A 15,148-nucleotide genomic window follows, 5' to 3' on the forward strand; every position below is an offset into this window, starting at 1 on the left:
AAAAAACAGGCGTTGATTATTCCAGCAAAACTCTGCACCTGCTCATGGAGCGAAAAAGACACAAGAATGGCTGACAGAGAATGTGCCTGCTTTCATCTCGAAGGAAGAATGGCCTCCATCATCTCCAGACCTGAACCCACTGGACTTTGCAATCTGGTCAATCTTGGAGAGCAAAGTCTCAGCTACACACCACACCAGCTTGGATGCTCTGAAAAAGAAACTGACCAAGGAATGGGAGAAAATATCCAAATGAGTCATTCGTGACTCCTGCAGAGCATTCTCCAAACGTTTGCAGCAAGTTGTGGATGCTAATGGAGGTTATATTGAGTAAAAAGTTTATATTTTCATGACCATATTATTTTATACATTCCAATTAATGTAATTATAATTTTTTTGTTTATTTATTAAATACAAGTAACGGTTATTATTAAACACCCTGCATAATATATATATATATATATATGAAAAATAAAGATCTATTTCTGGGTAAAAAAAAAAAAAAAAAAAAAAAAAAAAAAAAAAAAAAATGGAAACATTTCTCTTCACAAATGTTTTTCATTTTCAAATGAAATGAAAAAAAAAAATAGTTGTATGATTTAACCCATAGATGTGCAGAATAAGAGGATTTTTGTACATATGATATCCAGATAATGTAGGCTAAACTTGCTAGTAATATAATTTAAAAACATAAAAACAAGCCATATTTCAAAATGGGTCGGATTCACAAGCAATAGAAGACTAACAACATTGAAAATTTTAAACGTAAAAAAAAATAAAAACCTCAGTTGAAATGTTATCCATTATATTTGTTGTTGTTTTTTTTTTTTTTATTTAAAATGGTCACTTTTCAGTTCTACCAAAAAAAGTGGAAAAACAAAATTTAAAACAAAATTTAAAACAAAAACTTACCTTCATTAGTAAAAGGCATTTCACAGATTTCACAAGTGTAACTGGTCAAATTGTGTTTGGAGATCTGTCTGTTTACAACAGATTTAAGAGATTGTGTATGGACAATAAGGACAGTGATGCCAAACTGGATGGTTTGATGGCATCATGTCCATCTTAGAATGTTTTAATTGAAGATGTTTAAGTAAATTCTTTTTCCAAAAATGGCATTTGGCACTGGTTACATCCAAAACGGCTGATATGCTTCAAAAGGTGTCGGTCAAACATAAGTTTATGGTCAGTTTGTAGTCGCATAAAGAACAAGTCTGAACTGGTACATTTGTGTTTTGTTAATATTTCGGATTGTGATTAACAAGGAAATCATCTTGGAAAGACGTAGAAAAAAAAAAAAAGAACTAAAATTTGGCAAAGGCAGTTTATCTTTGCGTTGTAAAACAATTTTGGGATTGCTTTTTTTTCCATTTGAAATCAAAATAGATTTTTCTTTTGACGAATATTTTAAATTAATTCTCAGGTTTTGCCTTTGGAAGGCGCCATCGAAAAAGAATTTGAATGGCAATGACTCGTGAGCATCACGGATTGCTTTGTAATGGAATATTTTTGAACACCACAAACATGGATAGTTGCCCCGTAGTTTTGAAGAGATCCTTTTTCAGGTTTGAAGAAACAGTTTTAGTCCCCACAAATGAATGCTGGTCCATATTTTTCATATGAGAAATTATATTTTCTACTAACCGAGACTTTTGAAATTGTTGCCTTCTTGCAATGGAGTTTCTTAATCATGACAAACATCAAATTAGTTCTTCTAGTGTTGGTAGGATTCTGCAATGGATCTGCAGGATTTTTAAAAGATAATTGTAAGATTTATGATAATTCAATCTTTGCATCACAAATAAGGGAGGAAGCACTTCAAATAGGAGAGAAATCAATCCACGTACAAAAGAAATCGTTTGCCTTTTGACAAATCTTGAGTCTTTACATTGGAAATCAAAACAGAAATCGTTTTTCAGTTTTCTTGTTATTAGATTCACAACCATCTATCCATGAAAAGGGCGTTCTGCATCCAATTCTAGAAAGATAAAAGAATGCAGGTAAGAACAAAAATATTACACTTGTTCAATAGAAATTTATTACTTAATTAGCAAAAATACATGATGTTGATCGAATGAGGAAACTTGCATCCTCTTACACTTAATAGTACCCATTTTATTATAATTTTCAATTTTGAGAGGCGGGCTAAATAATGCACTAAACAGATTAGAGTTAGGGAAGGAGGATGTTCGGGTTAGAGTGGGAGAAGGTGTAAATCTAGAAAATAAATTTTGAAATATTTATAGTTTAATTTACTTAGGAAAGAAACAGAAATTCTATTTCTTTTTTGTAGTAATTTGAAATAATTAGAAATGGAAATCTTTTAGTTATACCACTAACATCATTTTTCTTTTGATTTTTTAGATAGGTGTTCATACACCTATCATGTTTGCTTTAACATCAGTTTTACATTCGGGCTATTATTCCAACCTTCCAGGCAAACCTTTAAAATCGTCTTTATATCATTACGAAAGTTTGCTCCAATTGACATTAGTATCTATTAATGGATGGCATTATAATTTGAGCTTGAGCCATTTTCAAACTTTCAGGAATTGGCAATCGTAAAGTTTAAAAGTGTCAGGAATGCTAGGAATTGGCAGTCGTGATGACTAGGAACGGAAAAAAAAATAAAAATAAAAAAATCAATTCCGATGAGTCAACATATACAAACAAAACTAAACTAACTTTGAAAATCAAAACATTTTAGGGTTGGGTTAAAAAAAAATTTAAAAAAAAAATTAGAGAAATTTTGGCACCTAGGCATTTTAAACATTGCTAACTTATTCCTTGTGCAGAACTCTAAAATGTAAACAATTTACTTGGGAATGTAAAAATGCCCAAAATATTGACCTGCCACTACCTCTTCCCAAAAAAAGGAAAGAGGATTTAGCAGAGAAGCCAACAAATGCAAAAAAAATAAAAAAATTTTTAAAAATCAAATATACAATAAATAGATGTTACTGTAGCCAATAAACTACTTTTATACCTACCTGGCTTTTTTTGTGTACTTTTATTACATAGTCTTAAATGCTCTATATTGATCTCAAATATTCAGTTTTTATGAGTGGATCTGAAACAAGATGGCGGTGATGACATCTTGTTGGGAATGAAACCTCGTTTTTAAATTTGCAGTTTCCATGATCCTTAAATCTTGTTTTGTTTTGCGCACATTTCAGGAACTTGTGCATTTTTTTAGAGGGGAAATATTCAATTTCGGCACTTGTGCAGTTTAACATTCCAAACAAATTCTGTGTTTACATTTTAAGAGTTCTGTCAGCATAAGGAAAGACAATACTTATACACTTATTGACTGTGCTAAAATAATGTTATTTAGAAAAGTATTCTTAGCATGGAGAGAGGAGGGTGTAACTATTTTGTATTTTCACTAAAAAAAAAGTAAAACTTGAAAATACTATTAAAAATAGCATGGTACAATAAGTGCAAAAGCAATGGAAAGACTTATGAATGTTTATAAACATTATGGTACTTGTACAGTTTAATAACATTAAAAAATGAAAATATCAAAAAAAGTTATATTGTATGTATCTGTTTTGGACCGAATATCTATAAAAAAAAAAAAAAAAAAAAAAAAAAAAAATTTTCACTTAATTTGATCTAGTTTTTTTTTTTGTTTTTTTTTTTTCAGCGGAAAAACTTTATGACAGCACGTTGAAGGTAGCCACATTTGAATTTTTAGAACACGCACGGGGAGATAATTTAAAATGCCAACAACCTCTCCATCTTAAATACTAGCTTTTTGTCTTAAAAATCGAAACATGACTACCTTTTGCTCGGTATCATAAATTGTTGGGGGGGGGGTCTGTTAAAACTACTTGATTACATTAAGTGAATCCCCCCCTTCCCTGAGAAATTCATTCCATAAGATACATACAAATTTTTTTTTTCTCAATATTTTCATTTTTTAATGTCTTGATTAAACCGTAAAAGTACTAACATTATATTTTAATTCTTTTCATTTTTGGAGGTCGGGGGAATATTTAAATTTTGGCACGTGCAGTTTAACATTTCCAAACAACTTCTGTGTCTACATTTTAAGAGAGTTCTGTCAGAAAAGACAGAAGAATGTTAAACTGCACAAATGCGACAATTTCTAAAACAGTTTTTTCAAACTTAATTTAGCCCTTATTTTTTTTTAATTTTTGGGTGGAGAATATTCCATTATAGCACTTTTTAACATAAAACAAATTCTTCTTTTTTTTTTTTTTGCACACTTTTTCAGAAGCTTGTTTGTAAACATCTTTTATACAATATGAACCAAACTTATTTTACTGGCATGAAACAAAATAAAATAAGCAAAAACACCTTTAAAATTTTCTAATTTTAATTTGAAAGGATATAAAACAGAAACCTGTTCCCAAAATTATATAATCTTGAATTCACAAAAGCATTACGACCATATTACGTCTACAAAATTATCTCTATGCAAGAATTTTTTTTTATAGTTAGCATTTGACCACATGGATTCAGTAGAATTGGTGCAAGTACTCGTCTATGGATCAAAATTTTGTGATAGACCTGGACATGGTTTTGACTGACTTTTTTTTAAAGACGCGTATAACCATGATAACTATCACTGTATATGATGCTTCCTAAACTTTTCCATTCTTCGATAAGGCCAAGAAGTGTTTCTGAAAGTTGGTCTTTTACTGGTACTATAAACTCGAGTTCTGTAGTCTGGTCATAGCCACTAAAAACCCACTCCTGTTTTATAAGGCAACCTTTGTTGTATTTTCGCCAGGTAAACAGACTAGTCTGCTTCAACGATGTGTCCAGAGTTTCCAATTTTGCAGGAATGTATTTTGAAATAGCCGACACACACATCTCTGCAAAATTAGAACCAATCTGTTACTGTGTGTATTAAGACCAACCTCCGGCTTAGTTAGCAGACACCCATACCCCTATTAATGCCTAATATACAGAAATCAATATTTCATTTTCTTCTAAATATGCAAAAAAATAAAAATAATCAAGTATAACTTATTTTTGTGAAATAAGTTTTAAAAATGAAAATTTGATAAAACCCTTTTCATTAAAAACACTAAAACTTATCCAATTAGGTAGAAAAGCCTTTGATAACATTTATTTGTTATATATTTGTTTTTTTGACAACTTTTTTGAATCTATGTGTATAGTAAAACAAACTCCTTATTTTTAACTAAAACATGCACCCTAGTGTAGTCGTGATTTAATAGTGGAACATTTAGGCCAATACGAAATTTTCACCTTACATCGGCTTTTACTCTCACTGGGACTGTTCTTTTTTAGTTACACCAATAAATGCTACTAACGGCATTACCTTACAATTTAACAGTACACCGACCACTCTAATTTGGTTTTTCTATGGGTATTCAAGGTCGCTGACAATGAATCTGATAATCAGTCCAATGTTGCTTTAATTACAAAATTGTTTTATTAAAAAAATATTTTCTTCTGCAGACTTTCCAATAAATGTCTTTACAATTATATTTTGATACAATAAATGTTTTGGTTTTCAAATGGCGCTTGCCCGAATACTGCAGAAGTGTCAAAATATGTATTTTTTTTCCTGTTACCGAAATTTATTTCTAGTTAAAAAAAAAAAAAACACATATAGTTAAACAATTATGAATGTCCTTTTCATTTTCTGTTTTTAGTTAAAAGAAAAAATGGGTACTCATGCAGAGAGTGATCCAGACATAATTCAGAGTCCGCCCGGCTTTCTCCGGAACATGACGTCAACAGCTGGAGTAAGCCAAGCATTGCTGATGAAAGCATAAAAGAAAACCTACCTTAAATTTTAAGTTTTATTAACTGTAAAAGAAAAATGTTATATTTTTTGTTTATGCTATATATATATATATATATATATATATATTGAAAACTTTAGGTGTCAGGAAAATGATAAAATCATTTTTATGTCCTTTTGTTGGTTTTGTAAGTCCAATAACTACCCTGATGAAGCTATTTTAACAAAATATTAGACTTACAACACCAAAAGGACATAAAAATGATTTTTTCCCCGAAACCTAAAGTTTTCAAAATATTCAAATTTCTATTCAAAATAAGTGTCTTCAAATAGTGTGCAACTATTTTCTTATTTCATATATATTTTTTTTTAAATAAATAATATTAAAATTTTTTGTTTGAGAAAAGGGTCAAAGGTAAGTCAAATAAATACTTTCAAAGAATCTTTTTTTTTTTTTCAAGGAAAAACCTGAAAACTAGAAAATTTGAAACAAAACTGGGTGGGATAGTTTTTTTTTTTTTTTTTTTTTTTTTTTTTCCATATTAAAACAGTAGGTATGGGCAAAAATAAACAAATAAGGGTAGGGGGACCTAGTTTTGAAAGCCGATTTATCATAATTTTTTTGTAGGTTTCCAAATACTTTTTGATTGTATTTGAAAGATTAAGGACTAAACTTAATTTCCCAAAGAAACAAATATTTGTACACATAAAAAAAAAAAAAAAAAAAAAAAAAAAAAAAAGTTATGAAAAATGTTTTCATGGCGAGCTAATCCATTCAGCTAAATTTTGAAGTTAAATTGATTCTAAAAATCCTTTTAGAGATAAATATTAGTTTTATGGGTCTATTTCAAAGATAATTAGTAAAGTAAAATCCTAAGATACTGAATTAAAAAAAAAAAAAAAAAAAAAAAAAACAAACACCTTGTTTGCACAAAAAATATCTGAATTAGACCCAAAACTGAGTTTTTTTGTCATTCACAAAACCACAACAAACCATACTTTTGGAAATACGGAATATACGGAGGCCCAAAATCTGAGACAGTCGAAAAGCTGTCTGAGAATGACGTAATGTAATTAAAAGAAAGGAGGGGCGCTGAGTTTCCCCCCCCCCCCAGACGGGTATGTATAAATTTTACCATTTTTTAATTTAATTAATTTTCTATGTTCCTGTTTTTAAATTAATTATTTTTTTAATTATTGGCCAATATTATATAAAAATTGTTACGCCGAAAGTTTCACATTCTTGCGAGCAAGGAAATTATTAAAATCTTGCATATAAAAATCATGCAAAATCTGTAATTAAAAAAAAAAAAAAAAAAAAAAAAAAAAAAAAAGTACAAATATTTTTGCTATTATAATTTTTTTTGTGAAAATATTAAACAATGCTTAATTCAATAGTAATATGAGTAGTTAGAGAAATTCATTTTTCTCAGTTATATCGAATTCATTAATACAGACTTTAGGGGCTTTTTCCATAATGTTCCTGTAAAAATTTTACTTTATTTTCATTGTTACAAATTACGATGCTTTATTTATATAAACAAAGCAAAAATAAATTCTTGCGTTTTTTTTTTATTTACTACTGAAAACCATAACTTTAGTAAAGGTATTTTTTGTTTAAACAAAATAATACATTTCCACTAAGATTTAAATAAAAATAATTAGTTCATTATATTCCGCGATCATTATTTAATAAATACTGAAATTTTCATCAAAATTGGTTAATTTCCTGATTTTTGGTGAATTTTTAAGTAAAGGGAGGAGTCAAAATGTTTATACATTTCGAGCGTCGGCATTCATTTTGCCCGTACCTATAAAACAGATGTTTCTTCAGGCCGTTGTTTTATTAATGGTGTGTATAGATCATATTCCGCATTCACGTTGGAAGTCTTTCTGTGTTGCTCACTCGAACGCCCACAAGTAGATTATTTTAATTATGATGGCAACTGTCAGCCTAGACTTTGCAAAAAAGGTACCAGTCCAGATGATGTAAAAGTTCGGCATTTGGTAGCCTGACACCTCCAGGCATAGCCATCACTTACCTTTCCGCTTATAAGACTGCATCAGTGTCCACATGATGCACAAGTTTTCGTCCGTGCCAGTAATTTTTTTTCTTTACAAAAATCAAGGACTCCAGCCGGTGTTTAAGGCTGTAAAATTCATGTTTTTTTTTTTTTTGACATAAAAGTACGAAATGGTGTGCTTTTTTTCTTTTTTTTTACTAATTTGTTTTCTTCCTCTTCCAAATTGTCGTGTACTGCTTTGAATTTGCGAACGCACATCGCATTGAAAACCATCGCGCTACATTGTAATTGGTTTAGCTTTATGTTACATCAGACGGCTTAATTTCCTTGGCGATGCTCTGCTTACTCGTGGCCAGCGAGAGTAAAGAAGGCTGATGCACATGACAGCGTAACGTCACTTCCTGATTAACTTGTAAGTATAGACAGCTTCCGGTATTCAATCACATGGTCACGCTAACAGGCAAAAAAATATGACTACCGATTGTCCAAGTATGTTCTAAAGAGAAAGAACAATTCTTCATTTGGATAATAATTATTATAATTGCACATTGGGAGAATTTTAATCTAACAAAATATAGTAAGTGAACTAGTTTTTGAACCTTTAGTTTCTATCGGAGAAAGTAAAATATTTCATTTTATTTACTTATTTATTTTTTTTTGTACTGCAAAACAAACAATTTTTATATATTTTTCAGTCCATTCTTAATAATAAATAAAACTTTTCACCGAGTATTTCCAAACCCAAAACTTTAACTTTGAAATAATATCTAAAATACATATGCGTACACTGCACAAGCACCCTTATTATCATAATAATAAAAAACTGGTGTAGATGACATCGACTGGTGCCACTCCACCTAGTTGTGAAGGGGTCAGGGAGGATGGAAAGACAGAGGTGGGAGAGTACTAACCAAATCTCCACTGGAAGTGTGCAGTTCAAATCTGGTACCTTGGGGAGACATTTTGTCACCTAAACCCAAGGAAACACCAATGGCAGATGCCAACGAGAAATCAGTGACAACGGCTGTTGCAATAACATGCAATCATCTGCACAAGTGGTCAAGAGGTGGAAAACACTGGAAATCTGGGGAGACTTTTTGTCACTTGTTCTCCAGGGAATACCACAGGTTACTACTAGTGAGCAATCACTGATGGCCTGCGAGACAACTAATGCGCTACACATTTTGATGAAAAATATGGGGAGGAGGGGAAAAAAAAAAAAAAAAAAAAAAAAATGGACATAGAACAGGAACAGAAAACCAAAACTTTATAATTTCTCTATTTAAGGTAATAGTTATTTAAATATTTCGACATATAATCTTGTGGGCAAAATTCAGCTTCCCAATAAGGGGCACTCTGGATAGGAACAAAAATAATCTCAGTCATGAAGGATTTCTCCTCCACCAACCGAGGACAGAAAGGATAAAGTGTAGCATCAAAACATACTACACTAATCTTGTTCCGAAGGCCAAAAAATATTCGTGTTTAATGTTTCTTTAATTGTTTGTTCCCCAAATTCATAATTCAGTTTTATCAGTATTAAATTGTATCTTGCTTTAAAATTACTTATTTTTACATAGATAATATTTATATTGGATAAAGTTTCAGTATTAATCGAACTGTGTTCCTTTTTCTTTTTAAAAATGCTTTATTGCTCTTTTTCAAATGGCCCTCATATAGTACTGACAGTCTGACAAATCTTACCTACATCGCCTGCAGACATTTTTCAGTTAACAGGCCTTCTTACTCTCAGTGGCCGTGGCTTAGTCTGGCTGTCGACGTCAGGTTCCGAGGAAAGCCGGGCATGCGCTGACTTACGTCTGGATCACTCTCTGCATGAGTACAAAAAAAGTATATGTATACGTTTCATGAAAAAATTTCCCCGTTTTCATTAATTAAATTGAAACATTTCCAATTAAACAATTTATGGATATGTTATCTTTCACTTTATTTCCGTTTTTCATAGTTCTTTCTGGAAGCAATTAATATCTAGTTTAATTTTTTTATTTATTTATATTATATTTCGGTCAGATAAAAAATACTGATTTCTCCTGAAAGGTGCCTAAAAAAAAAAAAGCTCTTGCAGACGGAACCACAACTCTTTGTAATGACATTTTATGAAGGTCATAAGGGACTGTCTTAACTCTTCACATGGTGAATGCCGCCGCAAAAAAAAGGCCGATCCAAGTGTTTGTATGACGGCAGCCATCTTGTTTACGAAATTCAAAAGCTCGTAAAAATGTTTTTTTTTTTTTTTTTTTTTTTTTTTTTTTTACAAGGTAGGCACCACTTATCAAGGCCCAGAAGCCCCTCTGGGATAAGGGTTATTGTGTGTACAGTATATTAGTATTGGAGATTTGATAAAGTGTCTTAAGGTGGCGGTTCACCAGGAATTTGTTTATATTGGACTTGAAGACACCCAGATTGTAATCAGGTGAGAAACAGGCAACCGGAACAGAGTTCCACAGGCATGCACTTCTAAGAAAGAAGCTTTATTTATGGAATCTACGTTTTGATTTTGGCACAGATAAGGAGGAGGGGGAAATTTTTGACAGTGGTTTCAGCTAGACGGGTGTTTATCGTGAAAGATTGGCGAGGAGGGGGCAGAGATTGGAGCTCAGACGAGCACCTGCCATCGTAGTAACGATAAAACAAAGACAGGCTTGCAACATCTCTCCTGTGGGAGAGAGGTTGCAGGGAAGAGAAAAGGGCATCACCCACTAGACCACAAAGTCTATTTTGTACTGTCAAGGCAGGATAGGCTGTTTTTAGCAGCTCCTGCCCAGATGTGGCAGCAGTACTCCATCCTTGGACATACTTGGCTTTTATACAAATAGAGGATTGCATCAGGGGTGAGATATCTTCTGCAGTGGTAGAAGGATCCTACCATTTTTCCAGCGATATTGGCAACTGACTTGATGTACGTGTTCCATTTTAGGTCAGGAGTAAAGGTCAAGCCCAGAAGCTTATCAAAACATGGAGCTTCCCCTAGACGAGAGCCACCCATTTCAATTGATGCCAGATGGGGATCAGAGCATTGATGATGTAAAGATAGGAACTTGGTTTTAGATGCATTAAAAGTAACCAGCCACCTCTTCCTCCACTGTACCATTCGTTCAAGATCAGAGGAGAGAGAATCATTTGCGGCCTTTGATGTGTTGCCATAGATGGTTTTGTCATCAGCATAGATGTCAACGAATGATTTAAGTATGTGTTTTGGGAGATCATTGATGTAGATCAGGAAGAGAGTTGGACTCAGGATAGACCTCTGAGGGACTTTAGCATTAATATTGAGGGCCTCTGATTTCTGCCCATCAAGTACTACTCTTATGAGCCTATCGAAGAGAAATGATTTAATGATCGAGAAAACATTTCCAGTTATACCATAGCTGGAAATCTTGTAAAGTAGGCCCTTATGCGATACCTTATCAAAGGCCTTTGATATGTTAAGAGCAATTGCCCTAGGGAGGAAGCCTTTGTCAAGAGATTCGCTAATCCTATATGATATAACAACACATCTGCTGTAGATCTGGCAGGACGGAAACCATATTGCATGTCACTAAGAAGGTTATTTCTGCTGAGGTGGTTGACTACTTCTCTATTTAATATGGATTCCAGCAGCTTACCCAGGACACACAGGAGACTTATTGGTCTGTACTGAGAGGAAGATTACTTATCACCTGAATTCTTAAATACAGAGCATACTGATGAGGTTTTCCAGGGTGTTGGGAAGCACTTCTCCTTAAGGCAACGCTTAAACAGTTTTGTAAGTATGGGAGCAAGTTCTGGTTGAAGCTTTTTCAGCACAATGATTGGAATGCCGTCGGGGCCAATTGCTTTACTGGAATCAAGGTTCTTGATTAGCTTGGCGACCTCACGCACAGATATTTGTACGTTGCAGAGAGTGTTATCCGTTATAGGAAGAAATACGGAGAGCTGATGGCCTTCGTTGCATAGGGTAGGATTAGCTGCAAAGTTTTTGGCAAATAGTTTGGCCTTATCTGATGCTGACGAGATGAACTCAGGTCAATTGATGATGCCTTGGATAGAACGCAAGCTTCTGTTCAAGATCCTATTAACTATTTGCCAAAACTTGTGGGAACCAAGCCGCTGCTCAGCTACTTTGGATTTAACGGACTGAGCATATAGCTCTCTTGCATTTTTTATTACTCTTTTGCAGTGGTTGCTGGCAGTCCTGAAGGCAGCTTTAGTCTCAGTGCATCTATTACGTTGGTAGCTATGGAAAAAGTGATTTCTGTGCACGATGGCAAATATTCAAGATTAAATAAAAAGCATTTAAAACTATTAAGAAACACCCAAAAATGTAGGCGGTAGTTATAGAGATATAAAATGTTGTATTATGCATTGTATTCTTTGGCAGTCATGTTTTTTACGCGCGTGCGCGCACGCCATAAACAAATCTACTCATCTATGACTGACGTTGCGCTCTGCACGCGTGTAAAAAAGATGGCCGCCGAAGAATACAATGCATAATACAACTTTTTATATCTCGATAACTACTTATTTCTGCAAAATGTCAATGCGATTTCCGTATTCAGCATAGTCGAAAACCTATAAAAAGTGTCATTTAAAAGAAAATTGTGGCGGTGGGTGGACCTAATCTAAAACAATATCAAAATGGTTTCCATGATACAAAGAAATTACATGGGCCTTAAAGTAAAATAATACAATTCTTTTAAAGCACACCGAAAACTACAAAACCCTTAAAAAAAAAAAAAAAAAAAAAAAAATTTATACGAACGTGGGCACTTGCACAGTTAAGTCAAGCCATTAAAAAAATGAAAATATCGAAAAAAGTTTAAATTGCATGTATCTGTTATGGAACGAAGTTCTCCGAAAAAAATTTCACGTAATTTCATCAAGTTTTTTTTACAGTGGAAAAAACACGTTTTTATGAGAGCGCGTTGAAGGCAGACATCTTGAATTAAAAAAAAAAAAAAAAAACTACTTGATGAAATTAAGTGAATTTTTTTTTTTCGGAGAACTTCGTTCCATAACGGATACATACAATTTAAACGTTTTTTCGATATTTTCATTTTTTTAATGGCTTGACTAAACTGTACAAGTACCTGAACGTGAGACGAACCTTAAAGTAAAGCTGAGTGTTTGTTTTACTGTATACAGATTCGAAAAAGTGGTCACAAAACAAATATAGAACAAATAAATGTTATCAAAGGCAAGATAAGTTACTTTTCTACCTAACTGGATATATTTTTTGTGTTTTTATTCAGTGTAACATGTTTATTCAGCTCGAAAAACATGCAGTGTTTACCGATGTATTGGAAAATTCAAAATGGCGGTCGACTCTCTCTTGGAGAGGGTAAGTTTGGGGAAAGGTATTATAAATAATAAACTAGACAAAATACTGTTAGAAATTCGCTCAATATATGTTACCGTGACATAAGTTGACATATATCCAGTTGTTTTTTAATAGTATTTTGTCTAGTTTATTATTTATAACATCTTTTCCCAAACTTATCGTATTAAAGAGACAGTCGGGCGCCATTTTGAATTTTCCAATACATCGGTAAACACTGCATGTTTTTCGAGCTGAATAAACATGTTACATTGAATAAAAACACGAAAAATATATCCAGTTAGGTAGAAAAGTAACTTATCTTGCCTTTGATAACATTTACTTGTTATATATTTGTTTTTTGACAACTTTTTCGAATCTATGTGTACAGTAATACAAACCCGATGTTTTTAGTGTTTTATATTTAATGTAACATGTTTATTCAACTCTAAAAACATACAGTGTTTACCGATGTATTAGAAAATTTAAAATGGCGCCCGACTCTCTCTGAGACGGTAAGTTTGGGAAAATGAGTTATAAATAAAAACCAGTCAAAATACTGTTAAAAAACCGCCGAATATATGTCAGCCTATGCCACGGTAACATATATTGAGCGAGTTTCTAACAGTATTTTGTGTACAGTAAAACAAACCAGTTTTTTTTTTTTTTTTTAATTGCGATTTTCCTGCACCGAAAAAAAAAAAAAAAGTGAGCCACGGTCAGGTCCGCCAAAAAACTTACTTAGATAAGTATAAGAGTAACTAACTAGCTAACATTTATTTATTGTGTAGTCCTCATGTGCATTTTGCTATGCTCACAAAATCACCAATAACTTCATTTTTTTTTCTTCCCGCCAAATTTTTCAAGATTTTCACATGTTTTAATCAGAAACGAATGTATTAATATACAGTAAATACGGTATATTTACCTGTTTCTCGTGGCAAAGTTACATTCAACTAACTTGTAGTTATATCGGCCGAGTCGGCAATTCCACGATAGTAGCGTAAGTAGCGAGCAGCGTCCCAAACGACCGGCAATAAACGAATACATCTGCAGAAGGAGATAACGTCTGGGATGGTATTCTCCTGAGAGCGAACAGAATCGTTTCCATGACGTTAGCTCAAAGCTTGGATTATTATTTATTTATTTATTTATTTTTTTTTTTTAATTTTTTTTTTTTGTAATGTGGTGGAGTTCTTTGGACATGTTTTTCGCCATCTAACACCGTTCACAGCGGTGATATAGAAAAAATACTTATAATCAAATACAATTCCGAGAGAAATAATGTTAGTCCAAAAAAAAAACATAGTTAGTCTCAAAGTTGTATCAAGAAGCAGAACTTGATGTAAGAACTAAAACATGAATTTATATCCTACGGACACGAAACGAAACGAACCTTTTTTTTTTTTTTTTTTTTTTTTTTTTTTTTACATTACTGCAATATGTAGTTTTAATTATTTTCTTCTGTATCTTTACTTTTCACCGTAATAAAAAAAACAAAAACATGTTAGGTGCATTCAAAATAATTAAAATAACAATTCACCGTTTTGGGGAGTTCTGTTAAGAGAAGCCAACAAAAACGTGACAAAGGTGAGATGTTACTCTTTTACCTACGGAGAAGTTACGTATTTTAATGCTTTTATTCGGTTCGATAAGTTACTCTTCTACCTACCTGTTTGTTTTCCGGTGTGTTGAAAACGAATATCTTTTATACATTTTATAAATGAGGAGACAACTCAATTCGAAATTGTAGTCAGCTAGAAAGCAGAAAAAACGGAAGACAATTCCACAGGCGTGCAGTTGCAGTACTGCAGTTCTAAGAAAGAACCTTTTTTTCATGGAATCTACGTTTAGGTTTAGGCACAAATAAAAAAGTGGGGGGGGGGGATTATTGATAGTGTTTTCAGTTAGACGAGTGTTTCTTGTGAAAGTTTGGTGAGGGGGGGGACAATAGATTGGAGCTCAGTCGAGCACTTGCCATGAAAATAATAATAAAGCAGAGACAAATTCGCAACATCTCTTCTGTGAGATAGAGATTGCAAGGAAGAGAAAAGGTCATATCCT

The 15,148-nt window shown here is 32.7% G+C and overlaps 1 long non-coding RNA gene across 1 annotated transcript; it reads right to left on the bottom strand.

Annotated features, from left to right (window-relative positions):
• Positions 1-805: 805 nt before the first annotated feature.
• LOC145287927 (uncharacterized) lies at positions 806-14,151 on the bottom strand. Its single transcript, XR_013869228.1, has 3 exons — positions 14,013-14,151; positions 9,472-9,599; positions 806-1,975 (listed from the first exon to the last, which is right to left on the bottom strand). It is a non-coding gene; the product is annotated as an uncharacterized LOC145287927 (long non-coding RNA).
• Positions 14,152-15,148: the final 997 nt, after the last annotated feature.

This window comes from Euprymna scolopes, chromosome 11, assembly GCF_053919585.1.
Source record: "Euprymna scolopes isolate OS-2025 chromosome 11, ASM5391958v1, whole genome shotgun sequence".
Lineage (NCBI taxonomy): Eukaryota > Metazoa > Mollusca > Cephalopoda > Sepiida > Sepiolidae > Euprymna > Euprymna scolopes.